Source organism: Saccoglossus kowalevskii, chromosome 15 (assembly GCF_978046115.1).
Source record: "Saccoglossus kowalevskii chromosome 15, keSacKowa6.1, whole genome shotgun sequence".
In the NCBI taxonomy this organism is placed as follows: Eukaryota; Metazoa; Hemichordata; class Enteropneusta; family Harrimaniidae; genus Saccoglossus; species Saccoglossus kowalevskii.
In genome coordinates, this window is record NC_140655.1 from 15,136,529 (window position 1) to 15,155,013 (window position 18,485).

The following is an 18,485-nucleotide window of genomic DNA, read 5'->3' on the forward strand; positions in this document are numbered from 1 at the left end:
ATTATTAGTATGCGAAAATCGCTGACAGGAAAATGTAATTTACCCATAATTTTGAGACACATGTAAATCGGGTTACTGATAGAGAGTCATGAAAATATTGGACTGATAATGGATAAAACGTCAATAATGCTGCATTTGAACATTGATTGAAGATTGCAGAAAACGTCGACTCTAAATTCTAAGTCAAGATTCTCCTAACATTCTGCTATGTGTGAACAAAACCAATTAACCCAGTTGCAACATTTCTATTTGTTTTGTTTTTTTGTATTTATCACTTTTTATTGGAGTTTCCTTTTAAAAATACATTTCTTGGATGCTTAACTTACATAACAATTACATAACTTACATAAAGTATAATTACAGATAAATTCTTGTCTCTCTGTTTGTTGACCTGGGTGTTTTTCTTTTGTATTTCATTTTATCAGAAATCCTACATGATTATGTTGATCATTTGGTGCATATGTATTAACAAATATGAATGATTTTTCCCCAATACATGTTTCAATTACAAGATATCTACCTTGTGGGTCTGCAACACTTTTTTTAATATCTACCTCAACATTTCTAAATATTGTGACTACTCCTTTACTTAGGTTTGTCCCATGTGAAAATATCATTTTCCCTCTCATTTGATTAGACCAGTACTTAATTTTATCTTTGGAGCTATGGGTTTCCTGTAGCATAATTATGTTTGCTTTTGTTTCAGTTACCCATTTAAATATTTTTTTTCTTTTTTTGTACCCACCCAGGCCTCTTACATTTAATGATAGTACTTTAATTTCTGACATTTTACCTGTTTAGTTATTTCTGTTATCATCCAGATTAAGTGTTGGTAAACTCCTTTTTCAACATAAGTGAAAACACAACCATCCCGACAAAGACGGGACAAAAACTCAACATTGAACGCCCCACCCACCCGGGGGAGCCCGAAAAAACACTCCCCCACACCCAAACAAAGAACAAGACACTCTCCCCAAAATATCAACAAACCCGTCCCAACTCCCACACGCATAAGTACCAAACGTATACTCGGTGGGCAAAACAGCTCTAACCCGTTTCAATACAGTCATAATCTACTAAAATAAACAATACTATGTAACAAGTGCTATAATATTAGTGATCACGATGTGATCAAATATTTCAGTTTCCAATAGACTACTGGTTACCTTATAGCTGCACTTTTCCTGAGATTATTAAATAAAAGTCACAACGTAAATTTTGTTTACAACTAGTACTCGGTCCGTCGGTTCAGCTCATCACGCTCAGGTCTTTCATTTTGTTTATCCATTGTACAAGAGGCCATCGATATAAAGTTTTCCATTGGTAAATCTTGGTCTTTTCCCGTTGTCGTACGCCTCCTGCATCACTCCATGTAATTCTCTTTTCCGTCTGTAGTCAGATGGACAGTAATCTTCCGTGATGAATACTTCGGACTTTCCCAATGCCTTTTTCGCCTTCCTTAGTATTTTCAATCTCTCTGGTCGTCTCATAAATTTTACTATTATGTGACTTGGTGGACCAACTTGTTTGCGTTTGATCAAGGGGGCCGCGCGGTGGGCGTTTTCTACCATGTTTGCTGCGTCGCTGAAATCCAATTTCTTTTCCAGCAAATCTGCGACTATTTGGACGCAGTCTTCACCTTTCTCTTCTTTAACCCCACCAATTCTTAGGTTATATCCACGTGAGTACCTCTGAAGACGTAGATTTTCCTCACAAACTTCATTCAGTCGAGTTTCAAGGCGACCGACTGTGCTTTCCAAATCGGCAATGCGTTGCAGTGCCCCCTCGTGGTTGTTGCCCATCTCTTCTATGTCACGTGTTGAATACTCCATTGAGTTTGCGAATTCTGTCTGTTTCTCTTCAACTTTCTGTAGCCGTGTTTGAGCTTCACTCTGTTCTCCAGCCATTTGATCTATCTTTTGTTCTAGGCGGTCTATAGCCGCTCTTATAAACTCTCTGAAGTCTTCTTCCCCGTGCATCGTCTCCTGGCTTCCAGACGCTTCTTTGTCACGTGTTCCTTGGCTAACAAAACCACTCATTGTCGTCTGCGCTGGTTGACTTCTAGTTGTCGTCTGTTTTGTTGGTTTCCCTTTTGGACCCATTTTTGCTAAGTTTCTTAGCTGATTCTACTAATATTCATGAACCGATTTACGGACTTGTCACTTTCTGCGTTGCGGTAAAGTACTAAAACTTACGGGTCATACGGAGCCAAGTTCTCAGAGATCCACGCTCATGCTTGTGACCTCTGACTTCTCTTCTATTTGTTTGTTTACAAACATTGTGTTTGTATTGTTTTTGACTCCGATGTGCGAAGCACACAATGGGAGTCTTTGCAGTTAGTTTGTCTGTATGTGTGTGTGTATGTGTGTCCGACTGTTCGACTGCTATCTCAAGAATTATACATTGGTTTTTGATGAAACTTGGTGCATAGATGCTCTGGACCAATGCGCAGATTTGTTCAGGTTTTGGTAAAAATCCATGCATATTAATTACCTAAATCGCATGATAATTAGCTAATTTTTAGCTGTTGCACTGATATCTGAAGAACCGCACATTGGATTTTGATGAAACTTGGTACATAGATGCTCTGAATTTATGCGCAGATTTTATTAGTTTTTGGTAAATATCCGTGCATATTAATTATCTAATTTGCATAATAATTAGCTAATTTTTATCTGCTCCTTGACTGCTCCACTGATATCTGAACAACCACTCACTGGATTTTGATGAAACTTGGTACATAGATGCTCTGAACTTAAGCACAGATTTGACTAGTTTTTGGTAAAAATCCGTGCATATTAGTAATTTGCATAACGATTAGTTTTTTCCACTGGTACCTCAAGTACTAATCATCACATTTCAATGAAACTTCGTACATAGATGTCATAGGATACTGCGCAGACCTGATAGTTTTTAGCATAATTAATTAGTTTTCAGCTTTGGATATTTCGAGTAGTAAGCATTACATTTCATCGAAACTTAGTACATACATACTCAAGGACTAGGCAGAGACCTGATTAGTTTCAGGGTTAATATTTAAGCATATTAATCACGTAATTTGCATAATTAATCATTTTTCACCTTTCACACATATCTCAAGTACTAATCACCACACTTTAATGAAACTTTGTACAAAGATGCTAGAGGACAACGTACAAACCTGATTAGTTTGGGGTTGAAATCTGTTCATATTAATTTTCTGATTTGCATAATTAGTATTTTAATGTGTCTCCAATACTCTCAACACATGGGAGTTCTTTCTATGCTTTCATTGATTATAGTTAAACGGTCTTTGCCTCACACTGTTGACATTTCGTGAGCTGTCACAAGTAGAACATCCTAAAAGGTTGTTTATAATAACCATTAAACGTGCAAACACGATTTACATAATTTACAAGCCTGTATATGAATAATGATTGCATCATTTTGCTATAAACTAGATGCCGGAATGTTCCATATATTAATAACATGTTAGAAACAAGAATCAGTGTTTTGGGGGAGTTATAATCACTTTAATGATTGTTTATACAAATCAGCCATACACTTAACTTAGGTTTCACAGTTGAAGACGGAAGATGAAACCCTAAAAACTTTATTTTGTAAAGTATTATTTTGTTGGTGTATTGTTCAACAACAAAAGATTGTGATAATGTGTTTTGATTTATTATACCAATGTGTCCACTTTCAATGAACACAAATTCAATGAGCTTATTAAGTCTCACGAACAGAAAATCAAGGTGTAGATAATGGCTGTAGTTAATTCATAACAAAGACAATTATTGATGCCTCAGAACTTCGATATTTTTGCATGTTATATTTATGGTAGAGCTAACAATGTTAACAATGTCCAAGTGGTTTTTGTTTCAACATGTTTGTGTTCTTGTAAATACTTTACTGCGTGAGTAAGTTAATACTTCAACATTTATATGCAATTCACTTCTGAGTTGTTAAAGTATATACCTTTGTGAAGTAATATTCATGAGCGAGTAAGTTTGATTAAGCAGTGAATAACAGTGAGTATTACTTCCATATAGATACTACATCAACAAAAACTTTCATAATAAAACAGTATTGGTTAGTGAGTAGTTCTTCTACATGGATATTACTTCATCCAGCCATTTTATAATAATACTGTATTTGTTAGTGAGTAGTTATTCTACTGCAATAGTAGACCAATATCACGTTTCATAAAAATACAGTATTTCGTATTCAGTAGTTTTTTCACATGAATAATACATAAACAATCCTTTCATAATAGAATAGTATTGTTAGAGAGTAGTTCACCATAAGCATATTTTACTAATAAGCCCGTTAATACAGATTTGGTTAGTTAGTAGTTTTTGTACATGGATATTACATAAATCAGCCTTTTCATAATAATACAGTATTTGTTAGTAAGAAGTTTATTTCCACGTGAATATAATATCAAACAGCTCGTTCAAAATAATACAGTATTTGGTATTTTTCTCAACGTAAACATTATATGTAAAGCCGTGGTCATTACACCAACAACCCTTTTCCACTTATTATAACTCCATTCATGTATGTATGTATGTATACAGGCTTTGATTGACAAAAAAAAACGCATCATTATTTTTAGTACGCTTTTCAACATCTAACATGCCGACTTGCATTATCTTGATGTGACGAAAAAATAACAATAGCTATGGTTCTAAGGTAATACCAATTGTTTACTATATAGTAATTAAAAACAATTCATATAGGTTAATTAAAGTAGAAGCCTACTCATGAATGCAAATAACCAGGATTTATTCTTTTTCTCAAAAAATGTACTTCCAGATATTATAAGGAAATTAAAAATTCGAGAAAATGATGGTTGCATTTTAGTGGATATATGCCGTTTGACAGTATTATAATGCTTCTACCATAGGTTCCTATGGCAGGGATATTTTGCCTTATCTCAAACTATAGCCTAAAATAATCATATATCTCTAATGATGGGGTACTTATTGTTGTAAAAAAATATTTTAAAATGTGGATTTTAAATAGTATCAGAAATTGCATATTTTCTTCAATAAAATTGAAAAAAATATTGGACAAGTTTCTTAAAAGACGTCACTGTAACACACAAAATAATATTTATTTTTTCCATGGGGCAATAATTCATGATTTTACATAATAGACCAATGGAAAATGATTTTCGATTTATTACCAACTTTCTGACGAATAATGTTCTTAATACAAAGTACAACAATTGTTAGTAAAACCTGTAATGTTATTCACGAGAGTAACACAGTAAATGTTTTCATTTTATATGAATTTCTGGAACACTATGAAATTTACAGGTAATATTGTTCTCTCACTGCAATTTCTCAAATTATTTTTGTATTTCGTGTCTTTGTGTGGCTTCCACATTCTACATCATTCAAAGATATTATCTGCTTTGTTGCGCAAACTAATTTGCATAATCCTTACACATAATAGAATATTACTTCAGGTCAAATACGCTAAATTTACTCTAGGGAGTTTTTTTTCCGCTACAAATTGTGCGTTGTGCTAGATACAGATTCAAACTGATTTAGTACTGAGGAATGAAACCTGCTAAGGGGTCCAAATCACATGGGCTTAACTAGTGTATGTGACTTTTGAAGTAAAAAATGTACTTGTATTCCGTAGAGATGCCTTCTGTCTGCTACTAAATTTCTGAACTAGTATGCAAAATTACAGATAACACTGTCTTCGTAGTTATATTTGTTTCTGTGCATCTGTACGGGTTCTACTTGTCAGTGTCACTTTTGGAATCATGTCAAGATATTATCATCGTAATTGAGCGAATTAATTTGCATAATCGTCACTATAATATAATTTTACAAAATATAGGTTTTTTTTCACACTTATGCTCAAGAAATATGTTCTGACAAATAAACTAACTGCTTTGTTGCGCACAATAATTTGCATAATCGTTACTAATAATAGAATTACTCCAGTCAAATCAGGATCAGGATATATATTCTGCCAAATACGCTAAAGTTTCTCCAGAGATATCTTGTTTCCGCTACTAAATTTCTAAAATATTATGCAAATTTACAGATTACTGTGTTTTCGTAATTTATTTTTATTTCTGTGCCTGTGCACGGGTTCTACTTGTCAGTGTTACATTTGCAGTCTTCTTAAGATATTATTAATTGCACAAAATAATTTACATAATCGTCACCTATCACGTAATTTGACAATAAACAGTGTTTTCACACTTACGCTCAGGAAATATCTTCTGCCAAATCCGCTAAATTTCCTCTAGAGATTTCTTCTGTGAGCTACCAAGTTTCTGAAATAGTATGCAAAATGACAGACAACACTATCTTTGTAATCTATTTTTATTTCTGTGCATGTGTACGGGTTCTACTTGTCAGTGTTACATTTGCAATCTTCTTAAATATTATCAATTGCGCCAATTAATTTGCATAATCGTCACCTGTCATATAATTTTACAATAGACAGTGTTTTCACACTTACGCTCAGTAAATATCTTCTGCCAAATACGTTAAATTTCCTCTAGAGATGTCTTCTGTGTGCTACACAATTTCTGAAATATTATGCAAATGTACATATAACACTGTCTTCGTAATTTATTTTTGTTTCTGTGCATGTGTACGGGTTCTACTTGTCAGTGTTACATCATTTGCAATCTTCTTACGATATTATCAGTTGCGCGAATTAATTTTAGTAATCGTCATCTATCACATAATTTTACACTATAGAATGTTTTCACACTTACGCCCAAGAAATATCATCTAACAAATACACTAAATTTTCTCTGAGATGTCTTGTTTTCGCGAACAAATTTCTGAAAGAGAAAGCAAAATTACACATAACACTGTCTTCGTAATTTATTTTTGTTTCTGTGCATGTGTACGGGTTCTACTTGTCAGTGTTACATTTGCAATCTACTTAAGATATTATCAATTGTACAAATTAATTTGCATAATCGTCACCTATAATGTAATTTGACAATGTACGGTGTTTTCATACTTGCGGTCAGGAAATATCTTCTGCCAAATACACTACATTTCCTATATAGATGCCTTTTGTCCGCTACCAAATTTCTTAAATATTATGCAAAATTACAGATAACACTGTCTTCGTTTTTATTTCAGTGCATGTGTATGGGTTCTACTTGACATTGTATGGGTTTTATCTGTCGCTCAGAAAATATCGTCTACCAAGTATTCTAAATTAAGAGATTCCTTGTTTCCGCTAAATTACAAATTATGCAGTCTTTGTAATAATTTATTTTTGTTTCTGTGCCTGTGTGCCGGTTCTGTATTTTGGTATTACATTCGTCTTAAGAAAAAAATCAACTTAATTTGGCGAAATAATTTGAATAATCGTCTCCTGTCGTTTAATTTTACACTATACTGCCATTTCACTCTTACGTTCAGGCAATTTCGTCGGCCAAATACGCTAAATTTCCCCCACAAGAGAGGTCTTGTTACCGCTACCTAATATTCTCGTCGTTTATCACTTCTTAATAATTGATTAGGTAATTTTTGAGATATTCTGCTTTGAGCATGGAAAGGTTGTTGCGTGCTATACTTAGTTGATTGTTTACACAAAGTAAAAAATACCAACTCTTTAAGGTAGATGCCTAATCATAACGTTTAAAAAAGTTGATTATAAATAACATAACAGTGTTTAGTGGTTTATTGTGTAATATCACAGGAACGTATGGTAAAACCGGTACAATACGCACAAAATGGCCGTTATTCAATAAAATACAATCATCATTATCTCAACTCAATATTCTTACTGCATAATGATGGCGTCAATCGCCGGACATTCAACAAAAATGTGAATGAAAGTTTTTAAGCAAGATTTTCCTCAACAACAAAAAAAACAACAGTAGTGTATGCTCCATGCATTAAACGCTATTGCAAGTCTCCCTCTCGTTTTGTGATGGTGATGTTTTTGTGAATAGCATCCTCTTTGAGTTTGTATAGTGGCAAATTCGGCTCATCTGAGAAATGGAGGTGGTCTGATTTACTAAGTTGTATTTTAATATTGTATTTATTGTTACTTTCTATTTACCGGAAAAAATATAGTTGATGTAGAACATTCAAACGATAATCAATTGTGCTGCTGGAGTGTGTGTTGACTTTATTAACAAAACATACGCTAGGAGCCAGGTTTTTTTTCCAAAGCAAAAAAAGATCAAGTACCCTACAAACTTCTGCAGCGGTAACGGTTCATTTCGCACTGGATTCAGCAAGAATAGTACATAGTGTTTTCCATCTGATAAATTACAATCTAGAATTTAAAATAAGGCAAATGGGTGACAATTTGCCCACTACACCCAATGTCTGTCTGGCCAAAAAAGGTCTACAAAGAGTGGAGTGAGAAACCAATATTAAAGGAAGTGGATACACTATAAAATCGATAAACTAACTGTGATGAAAGCAACCCCAACACTCCATTTTGTTTTTTAACTTTTTGCTTTACTTCAGTCCAGTTTGTGTCCATATTTGTTATGATGTTATCCAAATATACACTTAATGCCCAAGGGAAATTTGTCATTATTACGCCCGATGCCAACCTACACTCTTTTTTGTAGATTTTGAATTTGTAACCATTCTAATAGTTTATAGAAGCCTTGCTTTCGCGTGATGAATATTCTTACGTCATCATCGTACTGATAAACAAATCATTTGTGTGTTCTTATAACATACAAATGTTTTTAGATTTCCTAATTTCGGTATTGATGACATTTGAACTCTAAGCTCTGTGCTTGAAAGGTTTGAGTTGATGCATGGCGTCATCACCATTTCTTTTGAAGAAGTTACGAAACATTTAAAGTTCTTGTCAGTGGGCGCCTCACACACAAATTCTACCCATGACACGTCAGCAAGAAAATACTCACTGTGCTATTCATGCGAGAGGCCACAATAATTTAATCGGAGCGCGCCTCAACATATGGTTGCACGGAAACACATTCTACATTTTCACAGCAAACAGTATGATTTCCTGAATTTAGATGAATTTAGACTTGGGTGTGGAATCCATTTGAATGGACGCCTCCACCTTGGTTGCCGTTCACCTTGCCACATCTAGAAAACCAAACACCTCCCAAAAAGCCAAAATAACCCAGTAAAACATCACAAATACTTACAAAAGATTGTATAAAAAATAACCCGAGAGCTCCGTCGGCAGGCCAGTCACACTTCTAACCGGAGAGGTTAAGACACATCCGGCCAAATGTTAATACTAAAATGTAACGTGTTGTGTAATTACGTACAAACAAGCAAAGGCGTTGGGTGAAATGCATTAAAGCAGACTCGGAAAAGAATTAACAAGATTGAACCGAACAACAAGTTGAACTATAGAAACGTAAAAACAACCACTGATAAAAAATAGTGTGAATTCAAGTTCTCAAATAGATTTGTGAGTTGTCATTTTTTGTTGGACAGAGAGCGTCACGTGTGGTCCGAATGTATTTGAACCTGTTCTCCTGTTTAACGAGTTTGAAGTACTGTTACTCGGATTTAATTCTGCTGGTGATGCGAGTTTTAAAAATGTCAACCAAAAAACATCCCTCCAATTTATTACGCCGGAAGATATGCTTAGGGACGGATCATTTATTATAGCCGGGGTAGGGCCGGCAAATTCCGGATGGGGGGGGGGGCTCCTTATTTCTGAAGTATCAAGATAGGGGTCAGTTTTTTTCAGATAGCATTCGAGAGGGGGTCACCTTATTTATAAAATATTGCAAATTATAAGTTACAACATGCCATACTTTCTTCACAGAATTTTGCAAGTATAAACTGTTACTTTCTTTCCAGGCTGGTATTATCGGCATTGTATTTCTATAGCATTTCGAAATTATTACACTAGCAAATATCGGTATTTTAATGATACTTTATTGCGGTGCACCACAGAAACAATTTATGGCGTATGGCAGCAAATGATATAAAAACTTGTGAAATGGAATATTAACAATATTGCAACAATTAATTCCAAAACATTAAATGTGAAAATAGCACAATATTTTCTGTTGCTGTAAGTCTGGAATATGATTTGTAAATATAAACTGTAAACAGAAATAACTATTTATTAATTTATATTGACTACAGAACAATAAATTAAATAAAACAAGCCATGCATGGCACAGTCCCTGTTAGTTATCGAATTTAGGATATATAGTTTTGTTTATAGTAATATAGCTGGAATATAACCATGTTAGGAATATGATTATGATGATTGTTTAACATTAAAATGATTGACATTTCTATCTGGTCGTCAAACGACTACTTGTCCACATTGAGAGATATTGCTCTGGGACAGCATTAATTAAAATATAATCAGTCGAAGCATGTCAGAGATGGCTCTAGAAGCCCATTCATTAAAACAAAATGGCTGCCATTCAACCATTTTGAATCCGATCTGAAAAATACAATGACGTGCGCATCAGGAACTCGTAATGTCTAATGTATGTTATAAGTTTGAACGAAATCCATCCACAAATGCCAGAAATGCTCCATATTTGATGATTTTTTAGGACAAAAATGACCACCATTCTGCCACTATGATTAGGATCGTCACTAAATAATAAATCTGTATATCTATGACATGATGTATAATGAATATTAAAGATTTGAACATAATCAGTCAAAGCATGTCAGAGATATGGCTCTAGAAGCCCATTCATTGAAACAAAATGGCCGCACGTCAGCCATTTTGAATCCAATCTTGATCCAATAAAATGACGTGCATCATAAACCCGTAATGTCTAACGAATGTACAAAGTTTGAACGAAATCCATCCATAAATGTCAGAAATGCTTGATATTCGATGATTTTTTTGCAAAAAAATGGCCACAATTCGGCCATTTTTAATAGGATCGTCAAACTGATATATATATATTTATATCTATGACAATATGTATAATGAATATTTAAAATTTAAACATAATCAGTCAAAACAAGTCAGAAATATGGCACCGAAATAACAATCATTAAAATCTTATCTGAAAAACAAAATGACGTGCATGAAGATCCTAAAATGTCCAATGTATATACCAAGTTTGAACAAAATCAATCTGAAAACAGCCGAGAAATGCTTAATTTTGATGATTATTCAGTTCAAAAATGGCTGCCATTCAGCCATCTTAAATCAGATCGTGAAATATATAATTGATGTGCATATGTATAATGCCATTTATGATGTATGTGTGAAGTTGCTTTATGTAAATGTGTAAATTATACCACAATAAATAAATATTAGTAAGTGGAAATAAATAGGTTGACAGATTTTAGGCTATTAATTATATGCAGTTTGAAATCACTGTCACATGACTGAAAGTATGGAGATTTACAGGAAACAAAATACAGCATGATATAAAAATAGTAATATAGAATATATATAAAAGAATATAAAATATAACAATCTTTGGTTTATCTTATTCTTTATTTATATTTCTATATTTCCCAGCTACTTCTCTTTTTTCCTTGATACTACTTGAACTTGAATTACGTCTTTCAAGCATGGATATTCTTAGAGAACTTAACGAGTTAGGTAGAGAATCAGGGTATGAGGGAGAACAGCTGACTCAATTTGTGAGGACAGAGCGTGAGAAGAGAGAGTAAAAAGAGAGAGAGCAGAAAGATAGCGTGAGGGGAGGAATGAGAGAGCAGCCAAACGTGAGGCTGAACGTGAGGAAAGAGAGAGAGAATGTGAGGCAACAGAGAGATAACGAGACCGTGAAGAGAAAGAGAAAATAAGACAGCATGAACTTGAAGTGTTGAGATTACGTGCGGCAGCTAATGGTCAAAATGGAGGCTTAGAACAGTTGGCTCAGTCCATTGCTAGTTCTAAGAGTCCAAAGCTATATTTGTTTAATGAGACTAGAGACGAAATGGATGCATTTATTTTAAGATTCGAGCGATTTGCTGCAATTCAGAAATGGCCGCATGATAGTTGGGTTATGAATCTTAGTGCATTATTGACAGGCAAATCATTGTATGTGTTTTCTGCATTGTCTACAGCAGAGTTCATGGATCACAATGTTGTAAAGGAAGCTTTGTTGAAGCGTTATAATATGAATGAAGAAGGTTATAGAAAGAAATTTCGTACTAGTAGGGCAGAAGGTGACGAGATCATTTTGCAATTTGCAGCTAGATTAAGTAGTTATTTTGATCGTTGGGTTAAGCTGTCTGAAGTTGGTAGGAGTTTTAATGGAGCTAAGGACTTAGTGATGAGAGATCAATTGATGAGTACTTTTGGTAATGAGTTGTCTATTTTCATAGATGAAAGGTCACTCAAGTCAGTTAAGGAAATGGCTGAATTAGCTGATAAGTTTAGAGATGCACGTAGACAGACAGGTTGTAAAAATCTAGCCAGTTTCAAGGTGGTAGTTAGAATCAGAAAGGACAGTCCTGGAACACAAGTCAGAAAGGTAAAGGACAGGGTAGATTTGATATGCCTGTTGTTCAAGTCTTTATTGGCAGTACTGAGGTAGAGATCCTGCGTGATAGTGGGTGTAGTTCGGTGGTAGTATGCAGAGAGTTGGTAGAAGATAGTCAATTGACTGGAGAGAGTCGTACCTGTGTGATGATGGATGGTACATGTCGGAAAGCCCCAGTAGCTAGACTATATATAGATACACCCTACTATATTTGTGAGGTCGAGGCACTGTGTATGAGGACCCCAGTGTATCTTATTGTTGGTAATATTAGTGGAGCTATGGATCCCAAGGATCCTGATATTGGTTGGAAGCTAGGTGTGGCTCATGAGGTAGGGCATGGTGAGGTTAGTTCGCCCTCAGGTGGTGAACATAGTACTCCTTCGAGTGATGGGACTAGTGTGCCCTCTGGTGGTGAAGGTTGTTGTCCTTTGGGTATTGAGACTAGTGTGCCCTTAGGTAATGAAGGTTTTGCATCTACTAGTAGTCAGGCTAGTGTGCCCTTTATGGATGAAGGTTGTTCTCCAGAGAGCCTTCAGTTAGTGGGAGTGATTGTGAACCCTCTATTGATTCTACTCAGGATGATAGTGATGATGTTGTACAGTTGGTACAGACTAGGGCTCAGAAGTTAGCTGAGAAGAAGCCATTACGTAGGTTTATAGTTCCTGAGTTTTAGGAATTGCATAATAAGGTTGATACTAATGGTGGTAAGAAACTTATTACTGTGGACGCAGTGCGAGAGACACAGCAGTCTGATTCCACATTAGAGCGTGCTAGGAAGTTAGTGAGTACAGGTGAGGAGTTGATCACAGGTCGTAACAATCAGGCAAAGGTTAGATACAAAAATTATTATGATAGGAAGGCCAGGAATAGGAAGTTCCAACCTGGTGACAAAGTGTTAGTGTTACTTCCCACTGACCACAATAAGTTGTTGATGCAATGGCAGGGGCCATATGTAATTAAGGAGAGAGTGGGTATGATGGATTACAGAATGGATGTAAAAGGCAAGGTGAACATTTATCATGCTAACTTGTTGAAAGCATATTACTAAAGAGACAAACTGAATGACAAGAAAGTGGTTACTGGGGTGATGAACTGTGTGTGCACTGTAGTTGCTGAATATGACACTACTGACAGTGACACAATACTGTATGATAGTGGTGAGTTGAAATCTGTGCCATTTCAGTGCAAGGAAACATTGTCATGTTGGCCATGAGTTATAAGGGACTTTTTTGAAAAGACAACCTTTATCACACATGATGGTTTATTTCAGTTTCGACACATGCCTTCCGGGCTTGTGAATACACCAGTCTCTTTTTTCTCGGATGATACATATTTTGTTGGTAGGTCTTGAAGGTAATGTTGAGAATTTAATTGATGATATTTGTATTTAGTAAAAATCTTGGGAGGAGCATGTACAGATTGTACAGGATGTTCTGGCTCGGTTAAGAAAGGCAGTTTTAACCACAAAACTTTCAAAGTGTTTCTTTGGTTTTACTAATTTGGAGTTTATAGGTCACCAGGTAGGTGACGGTGTTTTATGAGTATTGCCAGATAAAATTGAAGCCATACAGCATGCAACCAGACCTGAAACAGTAAAGCATATAAGGTCATTTTTAGTCATGGCTGGGTACTGTCGCAAATCTGAACCAAATTCTGCTACAATAGCAGCTTCTCTCAGTGATTTGACCAGAAAAAGTCAGCCAATGAAGGTAGTCTGGGGAGATTCCCCAGAACGTGCCTTTAATCACTTGGATGTTTTTTTGAGTAATCAACAAATTATAAGGTTGCCTGATTTTACTAAGAGTTTTATTTTGAGATGCGATGCATCAGGAGTTGGACTTGGTGCAGTTTTATTACAGCAATATGAGGAAGGAAAATTTCCAGTGGCATATGCCAGTCGTAAATTGCCAGCCAGAGAGAAGTCTTATTTTGTAATTGAAAAAAAGTGTTTGGCAGTGGTTTGGGCATTGCATAAATTTCACCAATATTTATATGTTAAAGAATTTATTTTGGAGACTGATCACCAGCCATTACTTTATGTAAACAAGGCACGAGAAGTAAACAGTAGGTTAGTGCGATGGGCTCTATATTTGCAATCTTTTAGCTACCGCATTATAGCAATTAAAGTTAAAGACAATATAGGTGCAGACTATTTAAACAACTTTGAGAAATGTAAATTTATTGGCAGTTGATGCTGATTATTGGACTGAAAATGTGTCATGTTCAGTCTTGATGAGGGGCAATGTCAGCATCCTTTATTTTATGTTTTGTCATATTACCTCAAACCCTGCAAATGAAATCAGAGGGAAGAAACGGTGTGTATTGTGATAACTGTCATAAAGGTGATTGACATGTCATACTTGTTTCAACTCTGGAAGGACAGTAGGTTCTACCATGTGTGCTTACAATTTACATGACAAAGGAAGGAGAATTGGAATCTACCAGGTGTGCTGTTATTTGAAAAACAAAGGATGTTTATGATTTACTGAGTTGCCTACGTGACACAGCTGTTAGCCATTGACTGTCGTCCAATAATACATCCTGGAACTGTGAGTTATCACCAATGCACACTTCCCTAAGGAACCCCTAATTTAGTGATTTTATTGGTTTTATTTTTCTGTGCTTTATTTCTTGTAATTACTTTGAGAGGTATTAAAGCCAGGAGCATTAACTTGATATTTTGGTGTATGTGTATTTTATTCCCAGTACTATTGTCTTGTCTATCCCATACTAGCAGTGAAAGAACCCCCTGATGAAACTGTTGAATGGATATCTATATCATCAACATACGCTGCCAGTTTGCTCAGTTTCCCGTCTGATTTTATTGAGTAACAGCTCTATTGTATTAACAAAAATGCCGAATGCCTTGATACAACATAATAGATGATGTGAGGGCGCAACTCGCTCTGACTCTGAAGAGATTTGGCATTTGTTATGTATAATTAATATAATTTTGCCTAAAAACAAATGCACGTATTGTCTTAAACAAGAAATTGTGATTGATTCTGTCTTTTTCCTGGTCAAAAGCTAAAATATCCAAGAGAGCGTTTGTGATGTTACAGTAATTGAAAGCCTCACGCAATAGATTGATTGTTTCGTCAATATACTGGGATACTGTAGTCTTATTCAGGATTAAGGATTTAATCAATAACTGAACGAAAACGAAGTGTGTTCGTGAAGATCTCAATAATCATTACACAGGGAGCTAACCAACAGTTTTTAGTGAATTCCCGTTTTCTTTTTCGTTTTGTAAAGCGATGTATAAAAGTTTAGCGTGATATCACGTATCTCACAAAGACAGTCAGTGTTTTTTTCCGTTTCTCAAGTTTGACAAAAAAAATGAATTGGGAACATCCGATAACTATTTGTAACGGGCTTGGATAGCAGTTCCTCTGTTTCCGTGCTGTTCGAGGCGTGAAAGAGTAGAGTTTTTTTCTGATAAGTAAAAGGCTACATTTTATTAATTAAAGCTTGCTCGTTCTCTTCATTCACTTGTTTCAAAAGACATTAAATTACACTATTCCTTGGACAACACTTTGATATCATGTTTACAAATGTTCCATCATGTTTGCAAATTTTTGAGAGCATCACGTTGGGTTTACCACAGGGACAATAATTCTGTAATGACATATACTTTACGATACGAGTGTCGTGTACACAAATTAGTTTATTACAGATAGTCCAGCTTTATTCATCTAACCCGTCAGTTGAAGTAACGCCCTGTTGCCCATTTTCTCCTTATTCTCTCTCTCTTTATTCTCCCATCTTGTCTAACAAAATCTTAAAAGATCTGCCATAAAACTCTAAGGCGCGACAGAGTAAACATTCCATCAACCAATCGCAGTAGTCAGTGGCACGATCACGTGATTACCAGGGATGTGTCTCACGGTTAAAGCCATGCGAAATTGCCAATATTAAATACAATTAGTGAACAAACTATAACATTCCTGTAGTATGTGTTTAAAATGTCTATCCTAAACATGCAAGTTGATGATTTCAAAGAATACTGCAATGGCGTGTGAACCAAGTGTGCGTATGTGATCTCATTAAGATAACACGCCCCTATGTGATGTTTGTGTTTTTTGCCATGTTGATGTCGCCATGGATCAATCAATTTAAACATTTCAATTACAAAGCTTAGAGCATGGGACGTGTGCGTATCTGGCTCCCAATCGCCATTACGATCAATGCCAGGTGCAAGTGTCCAATTAAAATCACCAACAACACCAGGATCATCATTAATTTTGTTGATATGGCGTTTTAGTTGCTGTAAATATTTGTTACACTCGATGGTACAATACACATTAAAGAATATTATTATTAATTTCAACATGTACATGCAGCACATGACCAGACTTGCCAATGCCTGATATTTGAAGGAGGGGTTTGTACAATATCTTCAATATTTCAGTATTAATTTTTTCGATATTAGCCTTGACTTTCACTCATTACATTTAATTTTTCTCAACAATTTAGTATGTGCACGTTTATTTTATAGTTGACATTTCTTTCATTTCGAAATTCTATCACTCTTTCTTCACTTATTTTAAACCTTCTGCTCTGAGTTTCAGTTTCCATTTTTTCAGTATTACTGTTTTATGTTCGTATATGTAAAGCACATTCCCCTAACATTTGTATGCGTGTGCAAATGACAATTAGATTACATGGTAATCAGTAGCATTTTGCAACCTTTTGGTTCTTCTACTCAGTGTTTACCCCACGATGGGGTGATATGATCGCTCCCCTTTCAATTGTATGCGTCTAGTTCCGCGTACATCACATTTTCATAGTTGCCGTTTTTTATTAGTGTATCAAAAATGCGCTTCGAGATCATCAATATTCATGATATCTGGCTTTCGCAGATGGATATCCACCTACCTCGACCACTATTGTTCACAGTATTATTTGTTGACGGCTATATTCAGCTTTTGGAAATTATAGTTCAATCAGGCAAATTCGTATCACTCTGATTTCGAGGATGGGACGGCCATTCTTCCACTTCTTTCTGATACTTTAGGTAGGGTATGTGTGTTGGTGTTGTATAACTGTTTCAGATCAATTTATTTACTAAAAATCATTTTATCCACGTACATCATTTGATGCTCTCCTTTAAAGTCGTATCGTCTCATACCGCCATCATGTGTTTGATTTTAGCTAATGGGCTTGTTTATCCGCATATTCTCTCTAACGCCGTATGTGAGGGCGTACGTTTACTAGAGTACTACTGTATGATTTTTTGTTTACTGCCAAGTACCGGTGATCTATGGATTTGGTTGACTTTTAATTGTACATGCTGCTTTCGCAGAATTGTTGTCGAGCAATGAATCGTCAACAGCAATCGTGTTATTGGCGTATAGCCTACCTAATGGTAAATGCATATTAGATCCCGTTTGGACGTAGTCAACCCATTTTATGAACTTATAAAACGACCCTTGAGTGTGGGGCCGAACTTGTGTCTTAGCCGTGCCTGGACCGATTACATTCAAACTTCACATGTACATATTTGTTTCATGATCTGATTCAAGATAGCCGACGCCCGGCTATTTTTGTGATACAAAATAATCAAAATCAAGCATTTCTGGCATTCCGCAACCGGATCTCTGCTGTCTACAGTTGGATTTTGTTCAACCTTGTACATTACATTAAACATTATTGAACCCTGATGCACGTCATTTAAAATGACGAACTGATTTAAAATAGCATACTGGCTGCCATTGTGTTCAAGTGCAATATTTTTGACTTGCTTTGACTGATCATGTTCAAATATTCATTATACATACAGTCATCGATATCGAGATGTATTTAAAAAGCTTTTCCAGTCAATATCTATCAATATGGACAAGTACTCGTTTGAAGATCAGACACAAGATTAAGCATCAGCTTCGAGATCCATATCTGACATGTTTGTGTTCCAACTATATTATTATAACTGTGCCATGCATGGTTGTTTTCATAAATATACTGCAGTAAGTCTCTGCAAGACTTGCCCTTGAGAGACGAGATGAGAAACTGTGTGATCATTCAATGGCTTATAGTTATTGGTGGATAATATATAACGTACCCCTAAGTA